Below are 14746 nucleotides of genomic sequence, written 5' to 3' on the forward strand. Positions count from 1 at the left end.
TAACTAGATTACATTAAATCGAGTTAAAGATAAATTATCTCGTTTTGGCAAAATAGCTATCGCAAAAATACAATAGCTTAAATTGAGTAGACGAGATAAAAGTCGGTGTTTGACGACAAACCACAAATTTTCATGACTGGACTAGTTATCTTGACTTGATGTGTTATCTTATGATGACAAAAAGTTACCTGGATGACATAAATATGCCACCATACAAAAGCTTTAGCAAGTGAAGGTTTACGATATTGAAGTAAATATACACTGTTTAAACGACTTAATTGAAATCTCTTTCTTTCTATTTTGCTCTCTCTCCTTCGACTAAGTTACAAGTACCTTTTGTGTTAAATTTATACATACATAATCATTTATTTGTTATTGTTCCTTATTACACTCTTTAGATGGACAAACTTTTATATTGGCTAGCAACGTAACAGAAAATATTTTAATTGAAAACAGCACTATTTCTAAAACAGAGAATTCTACCGATGTCGATGTCAGACGTGAAACCTCTTCCAGTATAAATGAACTTCTTCTTATCCTTATAGAGACGCTTGGATGTGTGGATCTTTTATTAATATTTGCTCACTTTTTTGTGTATATACACATGATCCATGTCCGGCAAAATAGAATTGATATGAATAGCATCGACACAACTGTGAATTACCACAGAACAAACACTATGTATGAGAATATCGATATCAATTTTCCCTCAACCTCGGATTTATAAAACGTTTATTATTTTTTTTTTTTTGTTATTTGTATTTAGTTTGCTTATTTTTTATGCAACAGGTACATATAGCAGTTCAAATGTTAAAAAAAAAACATATTAAAATGCTAAAAACCATGCTATATCATATTTTTCTGCATATGGGGTGTTATTGATTAATTTTATACAAAGCATGATTCTAAGGGATGATTTGGGCCAAACTTGAGAAAGAAATTTTTACATAGGAGACATGAATAAAAGCAGCGTCAAAGGGAATCAACAGAGTGAACTTAATTGTTGCCCATTTGTGTTTAGTGTCATACATGTAGTATGGGGTCTTATGTCTTAAGTGTAACTATAATTAGCTTCATGGAAAAATGCAGGATGATTTATGCATTATTAAATATTATTTTTTATGAAAATGTTTTCTTCGATTGTTATCACGGTATTTAATGTTGTTCCTAATGAGGAAATTATCTAAATTTAAGTACTAAGTTAAAAATTGTGTGTTTTAAATCCCTCTTGAGAATATTTTACTAATTTGGAGACGCCACCACTTGCTAAAATTTCTTGCTACACGGGAACTTTTTTTTACATGTTGTCATATTCCTATAGACCACTCGCCAAGTCCAGGAGATGATTTGAACCTTCAACGTTAAGATCAATTCCCTAAGAAGACGATTTATCCACTGCATCATTATGCAGGCGACGTCATTATATATAGTATTATTGACACGTTTAATTGACGAGAGATATGCTGCTTATCAGAATTATACAGCTGGTTTGCTTGGTGGCGTTTCTGGTGGTTGATAAATGAATGTTGATTTCGTTAGACACAAAGAATATAATTTCAGATTTATGTAAATGTTAGGCTATGAATTGAAATCCAAGCATCTGCTGACATATGAAAAAAATCCCATGTATGTGACAATTCCTAAAATGCTCTTTTTCCTCCTCATGCAGTGGAATGTTATTCGGATTATGTGCATTAGTATTTTGATAAATAATAAATTGATGGTAGAAAATACCCTCAAAAAATATATACCCCATTAACATGCCAAAAATTTGGCCCAACAAAAAAAAATAATAAGGAGGAATTTTTTTTTTATTATGATAAAGCCTTAAATATTTAAAATTTCTTAAAAAGTTTAGGGAAATAAACAGCTATAATCAAGAACTCATAATTTATTTAATTTCCTATACTTATAAATTTACAAAATCCCTCTATAATCCTATCTGACTTTGCTTTTTTGGGGTGGTGTTAGAAGCAATTACACAAACATTGCTCTTCCCTATTTAACCTCGTTCGTTTCTACATAGTCAATGTGTTTAAAAATTAAGCATCCTATATGTATTGTTGAATTGTACAGTTCCAAAGTTTTTATTGTAACCTTTCAAAAAAGGAAGCACTCAAACCTTTGCCATTTTCAAACTTGTTTCCTGATTTTGCGTACCATTTTACAAACAATATGCAGTAAAATATGCTTTAGAGAACGCACTAATAATGAATTGACACTTGCAACAAATTGAATTACATTCCCTGTGGGGTTTTAAAATATACTATGAACTTGACGGATATCACGAATAGCGTTTATAACGACGTCAAATCAGTAATAAGCGTGTTTTACTGTACACAGCTGGTAACAGCAGTATTCCCATGATTGAAATAGACTCAACCTGCATTAGAGTCATACTCCAAGGGACAAGGTAATGCTTCTAATGTAATAGCTCGTGCCATGACGAGCCGGAGGACTTTTCCTTTACAAACTCTAGAACATAAATCATGAAGTACATTTGTCGTGGGAATATATTATTTTATTATGGTATACATTGACTATAATGGTCACAAATTTAAATGAGATTCCATTTTGACCAAAATAAAAAAAAAATAAATAAAGATAAAAAGTAATTTTGAGACATTATAAAGATTTACTTATTTATTTTTGAATACAATTTATCTCCTTTTTTATATTTTGTTTCGTTAATTATATTGTTTCTATTTAGTAATATTGATAAAGTATTTTGAATAATCATGGTTTTCATTAACATTGAGAAGGTCGAATGTCTTACTTGTAAAAATTCTTCTAAATGGTATTCGTTTTCAGCATGTTAATTTGATTTTAATTAACTATTCAATTCGATAGATATATTTGAGTTTCTTACACCCGAGATGTACCGGTTATTTACTAATGTGAATTTTACAGTATCAATGCTAATGTATATTCATATGATAATACGTATAGAATTGCCTTAATCCACAATGGTCAAGAAAAAATATTCTATTTCTATGTATATGTTTTCCGAATCATTCACAAAAGAATATATGTCCATTTATGAAAAAGGATACATTGTAATCCAACGATCGACTGAATTTGGGTTTTTCTAGGAACAGTCCTTTTGTGTGTGTGATCTTTTAAATAAAAATTGATATTCACCAAACTTACCGTTTTTATTTACTTGTAAGTGCCCTTTATCAAACAGAAGCAGAAAAAATAAGGTTAAATAAAAGCTTGCATTTCAAATTTGTTTATTTCAATTGGTTTTTCATTATGTTTACGCTTCTAAAATACCAGATATATTTTATTTATTGTAACATCTATCATTTTAAGCTCATTTAGCTGCAACCTCAACTGTTTTAGAGAAACTCTCTGGTGCTCATCTTCAGGAAATACTGAAAGATACAACTATCTTGTAAAACTGTTAAATATTTCTCAGAAAACATTTTATTTGTTGCAATGAATTTTGTGCTGCCTTGACATATAAAACACCCGATTTTTTCCAACCTTACTTTTGTTTTCTTGGAAGATTTCATTTAAAACATTAATCAAAAACTAATAAAATAGATTAGACCAATAGCCATCATGCCAATTTTTCATTTTAATAAACCAAGAAAAATCATTGAAGACACTCTATTTGGTTTGCAAAAAAGAGGCTCTGTTAAAAATATGCTTTTTTGAATGCCAGAATTAAGTCTTGATTACAGTTTAAAAGATAATTAAACTTTCAATCAAAAACAAAATTAAGCCTTTTGAACTCTCTTTAAGAACAGAAAAACTATAAGGTATAAGGTTTAAAATTTGAATAATGACTCAGGTTAGCCTTGTGTACCTATCGATTTCATTGTTTCATATTTTCATTTATACTGGTATACATCAACTATTGTTGTCAACTGCAAATTTAAGATGATAAATATTTCACTTATTCAGCAGTCTTGTTTAAAGCCAAATTTATCAGCAACTACAATTAATCATTTAGTCAAATGCTGACTGACGTTTTTCATAAAAATTGCAAATTCTTTATTTACACACTGAATTGATGACGGATTTCTGTTATTTCACTATCATTAAAAGACGCACAAGGCGGATGTGACCAGTCGGCAGAGGTTGTTCTCTCCTCTATGGCACACGACTCCACCTCTGATGTTTCTGTGATGGTCTATGTTTGATCCGCTCTATTCTGTATTGTTTATTAGACTTCTGATTTTGAATACTGTTTGTCATCTTCATAGGACTCAAAAAAGTATGAGCAGTCAACACCTGAAAAATTTAATCCAACTTTTGATGTTTTCAGAGTAATGTGTTCATCATTCTTTTTATCTATTGTTTTGATGTGATTAATCACTTTACTTTTATTACTGCTAAATACATTTGCATTGCTTTAGCATTTACATGTATACGTATGTTTATCTATGCTGAAATGTAGAGTATTTTTTTCTTATAAGCGATTATCAAGCATCCCTAATTCTCTCGAAAGGGGCGTAAAACAATATACAGTCAATCAATCTAGCATCCGTCCATCTATCTGTCTGTTTGTCCGTTTGTAATTTTTTTTTATTTTAAGAAACAGTTAATGTTGGTTTTGACCTTTTTTGAATTTAAGTAAAATATATTTTTCATAAATCACATTAAATTTATTATCACTGATCATGAACTAGTTAAAAAATCCTTTTTACTATGAAATAAAAACATAAGTCTAAAAACAGATTTTTATATTAAATACAAGACCAAAACAAAGATTTTATGTGTATTCTTAATAAATCTGCTTATTTTGTTTATTTTTGGTTTTATTTTTTGCTAAAAGTACAATAAAGGATATCTAATATATTTTTGAAACATTTATATATAAAGATCCGTAAACACCTGATACTTAACAACAAAGAAGAAGAAGCATTGTCGTGATTTATATTGAACAAATATAAAGTTTTCTCATGGCCATGTATGTATACATGTATATTTATGTAAAGTTTACATGGAAACTTTGATAAAATTGGGTCATGAGGATACAATGTTTCAACTTTTCTGATATCACATCCATAGCTGCAGCTTTGATTAAGTCGGATGACAAAACAATTTAACGTAGTCAAGAAATTTAATTGCATAGGAACAGCGGATATCGAAACCCAGAATTATATGAAAAGATTGTTTCAACATAGAATAAGAGGAAATTCTTTGTAATATGTGAATGTTCTGTTATTATAATGGTCAAACGAAAATGAGAAAAGTTTGATTCTCAGAAAACTTCTTAAAATAAGACAACACTTAAAGTATTTTCTCTTTTAACTAAACAAAAGCTTGATTATTAGAAATTTGACTGTCTTTCTCCAGATATTGATCATTTTATTCAAGTTCAAATATAGATACAAAACAATAAATTTAAATCTTTAAAATGATTTGAAATGGCTTAATTTAAAAAGTAACACTCCTCTTAAATTTGATTTTTTTTTACTCTCGTGGTGAAATGTTGACCCACAACAACTCCAAGGTTAACAAAGACTTTTTATGAAGTATTTATTTTGATACCAAATAACACTGAAGAGTTCCCTATAGAGAAATTACAAGTAACATCCGTGTTGCAGGGGTAAAAATAAATAAAAGTGATTTATATGCATGTACCGGTATTAAAAATTAATTATTTTTATATTAAAAAAAATAGATTTTGATTTTTGAAAACAAATTTTAGAATTTTAATTCCAATGAAACATACGCAGATAACGAACAGTATTCAAAGTTAAAGTCCATAAAACAACATAGGAACAGAACAAACACAGACCTCCAAAACATAAGAATTGGGATCAGGTGCACCCGCAGTGTGCTCCTTGTTAGGATCGGGAAATAATGGAAAATTACGTCGTCAATTCATTGTATAAATAATAGACTAACAATTAGCATAAAAACGTCAGTCAGCATTTGACTCAATAATAAATTGTATTTGCTGACAAGGTCATTGTATCTACTATAAAACTGAAAAATGATGACTTTAAACGATACTGCTGATAGTCTTGTTTCATTAACTTGTTTGTCAATGATTTACCTCGGTTAAGAAATTGTTCATATGCAGAGCATGTTCTTGCGTATCGAATCAACTGATATACATAAACTCCCAATGCAGGTGATGAAGGCATACTGCTGCGTAAGTACATGTAAGGGAGGTAAAATTAAATGAAAAACTGATTGGTGTTTTATTACCGACAAAAAGACAGACAGGAAAAGGAACATTGCACTTATCTCCTCTTATACTACTTCCCTTACAATTTGTTCACTTGCATGAAGTCGATTTAGTTCAACGATTGAAACATTCATTAAAACTACGCATCCAATATATTGTTAAAATTGGGTATTTGAACCAGTGTGTACAGCTAAAACTTATTCCAAAGGTTTTTCTGACAAATAGTATCAAATAAGAAAGCATTACACATGTTTATTTCTGGACTTTGTTATTATTTCCTCCTCTGGATACGAATACATACAGTATACATGCTATACACCTGTTTAGAGTTTTTTTTTTTCCTTGATTGTAATTTTCCATATGCATGCATGTATAATTGTTCTACCAGGATGATTACTATGATGCGACTAGAGATTTTTTTCTTCACAAACCCTTGAACACATAACGTTAAGTAAATGTATGGTTGGAATATAAAAAGCTATTATGGAACATTGTACGTTGTTGTCACCGATTTCAAAATTATCGGATGCCTACTGGACAAAAGCACATCGGCACCTTTTCACATTCGTGGGAATAAAAATACATGTACATGGTGACTTATTTAACAGAAAACAACCGACTTGTTAAATGATAAATATATTGTTTTTTAGGGAAAGACAGAAATTATCCAAACGTTAGGTTACATTATGTAGCTACATTCCAAAAGCTAATTTTGACTAGCAAAAACAAAAAAAACAAAAAAAAAACATGCCGTCCAGCATTTTCAACCTGCAATTTAGTTACTCTGTATTTGTTTCTCTTGTATCTTTAGTACACATATCATCAAGCATACTCCTCTTATCGATTCTTTAAAAAGAAATTATTCTAATAAAACTAAATGTTCATGTATGTTCAACAAATACAGAGATGACACAAAACATTTAGATTTTAATATCGACCTTAACTCTCGTATAAAATGTTACTTCCACATTCTGAATCAATCATTAAAAAAAACTTCACTGCATTATAGATCACAAAAGCGCATTTTTCTGAAAAAAAATGTCATATTTTTAAACCGATTTTTTCTAAATTTAAAAGATGAGATAAGTTACAGTATTTGGTCTTAAATTTAATTCAATCTTCCTTATTGTTAATGGTATTTACTTTTATATATATTTTCTTTTCCTCCCCTGAGCTGAAATCGTATGTGTTCTGGAAAAATTCTTTTTTTGCTCATATTCAGGATATACTGGAAGATTCATATGTTTATATCTACAGCAGAATAATTTGCATTATTCATAAGCATTGCAATGATCACCAAATCAAAGATAATTTCTCAGAGGTAGTTTATTCCTATCCTTTTTTTATGATTCCTTATTTAAGTAATGGAGATAGATCTTATATAGCACTAGCTCAACTGCAAAAACGGCAATGTGGCTATTTAATTTCCTTGGTACGTCTAAATGGAGTCTGTTATTTTGTCAAGAAGAAAATCAACGTTGTATTTGTGATTTAACTTTCCATTTAAAATTACAAATCAAAACGAAATCTTTATTACAAAATGTTCATTATATTATTCACCCTTTCTCCATGGCACCTGATCCCAGCTCTGACATTTGTTGGTCCGTGCTTGCTTTGCTCATGGTATATGTTATTAATGTGGACTTTGAGCTTTAATACTGTTCAATTTTTAACGAGACTTTTAAAAAAGTTATAAGTTTGCATAAATGTATACTATGAGTTTTATGATAATAAACACACGATTAAGTCCAGAAACTAATGTTCACAATTGTTTTTTTTTTTTTTGGAGATAACTTTTTATCCGCAAAGGGTTTTCATGAATTAAATCCAATAAAATTTCTCAAGTCTAAAATCTTCATTTTTTTTTGAAATTCGAAACCAATATCCTACTTTGAATCACAGCTCTCCCTTACCCAGAAATGAAAATTATGATGCAGAATTAAATTTTGATGGATAAAATTTCAAAAATCTTTCTTAGGCATCCTCTGAAAGAATAAATATTACTACATCATGTGTGTGAATGGAACTTTAGGCTTCATGTACATGTGTAATTTTCTACTAATAATTTCTAGAATACCTTTTGAAGTATATCTCTCACTTAACTTTTTCTGATAATAAATTATCTTCAAAAAGCAAGATGTTGCATATTTTCTAAGATTATTTGAAATAGAAACTTATGATATCATTATATATGTAAAGTAATTTAACACATCATTATAATTTGAACGATATTTTACAGCCGAAATATAAATATATTAAATGATCTGTCCGAAAAGAAAATTAAAATTATACTGTGGTTTCATCAATATTCGTGGAGCACCAATTTTCGTGGATTTCGTTGTTGAGTTGATCCACGAAATCAAATGTTCAACGAAGTTTGGTTACTACATTTTGATTTACGATAAACCTTTTAAAAGCCCATTCCGACTTTCGTTAATATATATTAAATAGCCCTACCCGTTTTTTCCTCAACAGATCGACTTTTGAGACCTATTTTTCCTTTTTTAAAATAATTTTAATTTAAAAAATGAGGAAATAATTTTAATTTTATCTGATTTTTTTTTTAATAAAACGCTCTGCACGGAGATAAACACGTAGATCTGTCAACGCAGTGCATACACCAATCAGCGATATACCCCCCAAAGCCATAGGATGATAATCAGGCGTAAATGTGTAAAATTGTTTTCTCAAACAATTTAATTAAGTGTCCAAACCCCAATTATCACCTGTACAGTGAAAACAACAAATTACCGTTACATAAAAAATTTGATATAGAAATAATTTATTAATCTCTGCCGTTAAAACATGCTAAATTCATACAAATTATCAACACAATTTAATGCTATTTTAATTTGATCTGTTTGCTTTGAAATATATTTTTGTTATACATGAGGTAATGGGTATACATGTATGCTGCAATTTAACATTCATTGCTGAATTATTGTCGTTCATATTACTTGTTTAAGCGGATGTTGTACCTATCGCGCATGATCGCACCTGAATGTGTTTGTTCCGAGATCTTCAAACAAGGGGTCTGGATGTCTCTGTCAAGCCCCGAAACACGCCGTGCATGTGAAAATGAGTAACTAACGCCATTTTGTAAATTGAAATAATACTGAATTGTTGTTACTTTTAATATCCTGTTGCAACTTAATTACCGTCCGTATTCCACACTTGCGATCATAATTTTTGTTCGTATTCCACACTTGCGAATTAAAGGAATAATTCACCGTTGATGAAGGTTCCGACTTTTGAAAAGCCAATGGAGATAAATAAATAATTAAATAATTTTCTCCTGTTAGTAATTTTCTTTAAAGATATCTACGTACCCTTATATTGTAAATGGCACAATGTTCCAGCTAAAGCATAACGACGAAAGAAAAAAATGAAAAGATAGACAATTGTTTTTCTATTAGGGCCATTATCCACGAATTTACGTATCCACGAAACTGTGAATTTTACTAAATCCACGAATATTGATGCCCACGAATATTAATGAAACCACAGTATGACGATGTAGTTAATACAGAATTTATTCATCCCTTAAACTTACAGGATTAGAAACAGAAACGTTCTTTGTAATACTGCAGTACGGAATATTTAAGAATTTAGGAAGAAGATATTAACGAATCATAATGGAACAAAATGAAAACAATTGTATAGACAAAGTATTTCATCTTACTAGTTACGGTAAAGTATCTATACTTATGTATGAGTAAGTATACCTAAAGATATATAAATATGTTCTCTTTTAATACCTATTCAGGATATATGGATATCACTTCAACTTAGCAAAAGCAGTCACTTATTTTCTGAATCAATTGGCACGGTCTTACACATCATAGTTATGTTACGAAATACATAAATATAATACATGTATATGAAAAGATTAACAGTATTTATATCACAAAAAGTGATATCAAGTGCAGATTCAAGAATTCAAGAATGTAACTTTAGAATTTAAACAAGTTTTTCAAAATATATTTTTTTATCTTGTATAATGCTATGATTTTTTAATTAATCATAAAATCTCCTTGAAATTTTCTATATAGCTGGTATTGGTCTGTGAGTTGCTTTTGACAGTTCGAGTATGTTTATCGTAGGACCTTGGAAAAGAATATAAAAATGTATATTATAAACGTTAAATAAGATTTGTTCATAGTAATCTTAAATATTTTATTTGCAAAAGAATTTACCATTAATAAAACAAATAATCCATTTTCAAACTAGTTTTTCTTTTTTTCATAATATTTGGATTCTTTGAGTAATGGATAAAGAAATAAAGAACAGTTTTGAATATAAAATTCCTTAAAACAATACAAAATAGGAGGAGAGCATGGATCTCAATAACATCAGAGGTGGTATCAGGCCTGGGGGCCATAAAACTTAGACGAGCTCACTTTTGATCTCAGTCTCACTTTTCTGCTATATATTCCTTTGCAAAAAGTGAGATTGAGATTAAAAGTGAGCTTGTCTAGGTTTTATGGCCCCCAGGCCAGGTGCCATGGAGGAGTGAGCATCTCTTGTGCTGTAGTTGTTCGTCATATTTTAAAGTCAGTGATGTAAAAATAAATTATTCACAAATCGCAAAACAATTTCGAAATATAGATGAACTATGTCGAATATCCAAAAATGTATTGCAAGTTGTATGAAAGAAATGTAAGATACACGTATGAAAGCTATTCACTTTTTTTCATCATGTTCATAAAGTTACACAGCTTGTGCAAAATTATATTCTTTTTGTTGTGAGGGTGTAATTGAAATCTTAAAGAATGGTCGAACAATGTTTTTTTAATTCAAATAATAATGCGATAACCACGGCTTAAAAATTGCCCGTACTATGAAGTTAAGTACAGCTGTATATGCCTACAGTGCAGGGAACTAATTTTGTTACATAAACCATCATCAGGATCAGCATAAGTAAGATCAGGATAGAACTAGCATCAGCATCAGCATTTAAAAAACAGCATGACTTGGATCAGCATCAGCAAGCAAAGGATAGAACTAGCATTGACCAAAGTGAAAACAGATAAAGGAAAGTCATTTAATACAAATTACAAATAAAAATTCCCCAAAAATTATTTTTAATGGCTTAAAATAGCGATGCTGTTTTTGAATTATCCACTTCCGGCAGGATAATCCTACTTCCGGTAGCATTACTAGCATTGACCTAGTTTCAAACCAGCATCAGGATAAGGATCAAACCAGGATCAGGATAAGGATAACTAGCATCAAAATCAGCAAGCAAAGGAAGCATCAAAATCAGCAAGCATAGGAAGCACCAAAATCAGCATTGATGCTGTAACAAAATTATTTCCCTGCACTGTACTTATTTATTATAGGTCGCTTCTTGTTCTTCAGAAATAAAATTCATTATGTCTAAAAATCTACTTTTGCATAATCAGATAATCCAGATATCAACTAAACAAAACAAAACAAAATAGAATTTTATATCTGAATCAAATAGCTATGTCGTGAGAATCCAGGATATGAAAGTTTTATATAGGACCATGTTTGCTCTGTTCCAATTTCGTATTGTTTAATGGACTTTTGAGCCTGAATAGTGTTTGTTATCTCCATATAACTTTCCTTTAATATAATGCAAAACATATTACTTCTAATCTAACAAGTCAGGTTAATGCATTTAATACTCCTTTTCTTATCAGTTTTTCTTTTTCTTTTATAATGCGTCGCGTTTTTCATCTTCCGTGCAGAAGATTATCTACATCGTTGATCTATTGTTTTTCTGGATGATGACAAATATGTATTTTCTACAATTATAGCGTTCCAAGAATTTTGAGATTTTAAGCATCTTTATTTTGTGTTTTGAATTCGAGGTGGTGATTTTTGTGTATCATATCTCAAAACATGCAAAAGAAAGCATGACTTCCATATGAAAATATACACAAATGTGCATTTTAAAATACAAGCAAGTCACTCAGGTAAACCAATGACAGTTTTTCCAAAACCTTGATGCACTTTCTTCGTAAAATTTCGATTCAATATTTCCGGAAGAGCTAGGTAAAAAAAATGATGATGAATTTATGTACTAATACAATTAGAACAATAGAACATTTAACTCATAAGGAATATTAAACTCCGTAATCCCGAAGCTCGAAGTACAAACATTAAAGGTTAATATCACCTTCAGATTTCCCCTTCGGCCTTCCTTCCTCTTGAATATACGACTGTATACATGGCTGGACTCCGGATGGAACGAAAAGTGCTGAGAATCCTAGATTTGGCTAATTATTTTTGATAATGCTTGATAATAAGTTATTCTTGCAGATATCGATTAATACTGTATACAGGGTTATTTTCGCCCCGTGTTATTTTCAGTCTTCTACACCTACCATCCATTTTACCCGTTTTAAATTCGCCCAGTAACATTTCTGTTAAGTATTTTTACTGTGTTCCTTGAATTCAGTATTCCTTGAATTCCCTGAATTTGCACCCTTTTAAATTCGCAAAAAATGTAACACGGGCGAAATGGGAGGAAATAAACCGAGTGCAAAAATGTCCCTGTATACAGTACTGATTTTATTGTTACTGGTGTTGTTGATATTTTTATTGTTAATAGATACTGATAACTAATGTTGCCTTAAGTGTTTAGTCTAATATGTATACGTACTGAGTGCAACTGTTGCTGTGCAGTCGATGCTGAGAATTACTGGGAAATACTGTAAGCATGGTTTGTTTTAAAATAAGTGGCCCCTCTATAAAATTGTTCAAATACATTTTGGACCAAAATAAGAAAAATAGGAAGATAATTTATTTTAAGGTACTTGGACACATATTTGAAGGTAATATTTTCTGTATAATATCACGAATTATATATTTTAAAAGCATTTTACACAAAATTAATTAATTTTTTTTATTTAAAAGTTATTAAAACTTCAAAGTTTTAGGCGGGGTTTATTGACACATCCTTGCTTTTTCACAAATTTAAACTTTATTTTTAACCCTTCGGAAAAGTGGCAATCTTTTTGTGTATTAATGAGAAATATTAAAACTTTAATCCAGAAAAACAATTTATTCAGAGTAGAAATGTTACAAAGCAAAATTCCTTCACAAGTACCGTTATTCCGAACTAAGTCTTGTGTGCAAATTAATCACACTCTTGTTATGTACGCAGCTTTTGCAAACAGGGCAAGAGCTCTGTTATTGTTGATTGTTTACGATTCACCGGGTGCGTTAAATCGTCCAAGTCTGCTCACCAAAACTGCACGGACTGAGAATATATTGTGTGTTTGATTTGCTTTCGAACATGTGTTCTCTGATTTTTCTGGATTCTAGTATAATATTTTTCATTTATACACAACAAGATTGCCACTTTTCCTAAGTATTAAGAGTAAACTTTAAATTTGTGAAAGCACTAGGACGTGTCAATCAAACCCGCCAAAAAATTTGAAGTTTTAATAACTTTTAAACGAAATAAGATTTTTTTAAAAAATTTTGTGTGAAATGCTATTAATATATATAAGTCGTAATATTATACAGAAAAAAAACCTTCAAATCTATGTGCAAGTACCTTTAAATACATAATATTTTGAGTTTTTCTTACACTGTACCAAGTTTACATTGAACTTATTTGCAAAGGAAGATAACAACAATCTTAAGCATGTGTACATTTTTGGTTATTTTTCGTGCTCTGAATAGTTAGAGAAACGATTTAAATCACCCAGGTTCACAAAAATATGGGTCATCTTTTGTCAACAAAGAATTTTGTTGTAAAATTATCTACTCATGTGTGAGATGTAAATACCTAGATTGTATGTCATCCGGTTAAAAAGCTAATTTCAGTACGTGCGCATGCATGTAATCTTAAAGACATCATTACGTTTCGATAAATGTATGTTACGGGTAAATATGTATTATATGTTACAAGTGTTTGAATTAAAATAGAAATTCCTTACTGTGGCCAAAAAGTACCCCCCCCCCCATTTAGACTAGTGAATGTCTCATTTCCTGAAATTCTTTTGCATAGAAAGCCTCTATTTCGTCTTTAAACGGATTATATTCATTCACTGTACATCATATTTACTTTGCAATTCTATTTTAGAATTACTGCATACATAGTTGAACAGGTTAACTGGAAAATATTTCCATTTCCAATTGTATTACCTAAGATAAACACTACAAAAGTGAATCTTGTAATTTCTCCGTGATTCCTGTGGCATGTAAATTTCTCTATTAAAATACTACTGAAAGGTCAAATGTCAAACTTGCACGCATGTGAGTAACGTATAAATACATTGCAGAAGAAAAAGATGTTTTGTTTAATTGTTTACTAAGTAATCAGATTATGATATATCTTTTCACAAACAAAATAAATAATGAATTATCTTTGGATCAAAAGCAAGTCACTTGCGCAACGCTGTCCATTATCACCGAGGCCTCGCGAGACTGAGAACTTCACTTCCGCAAACATGGTAAAAAGCACATCTGAACCACGTGAAGAATCGGTATTGCCAAATAGATGTATACTCCATAATCCGATACAGACATCGTCCCTCAGTCATTACCATCCAACTTCTTACGCAATTCTTTTAACAGACATAGTTTTGTTTCCTAACCATGCTGATCGACCACTGT

Source organism: Saccostrea cucullata, unplaced genomic scaffold (genome assembly GCF_032062105.1).
Source record: "Saccostrea cucullata isolate Sc308-1 unplaced genomic scaffold, CSIRO_AGI_Scuc_v1 ctg9933, whole genome shotgun sequence".
Lineage (NCBI taxonomy): Eukaryota > Metazoa > Mollusca > Bivalvia > Ostreida > Ostreidae > Saccostrea > Saccostrea cuccullata.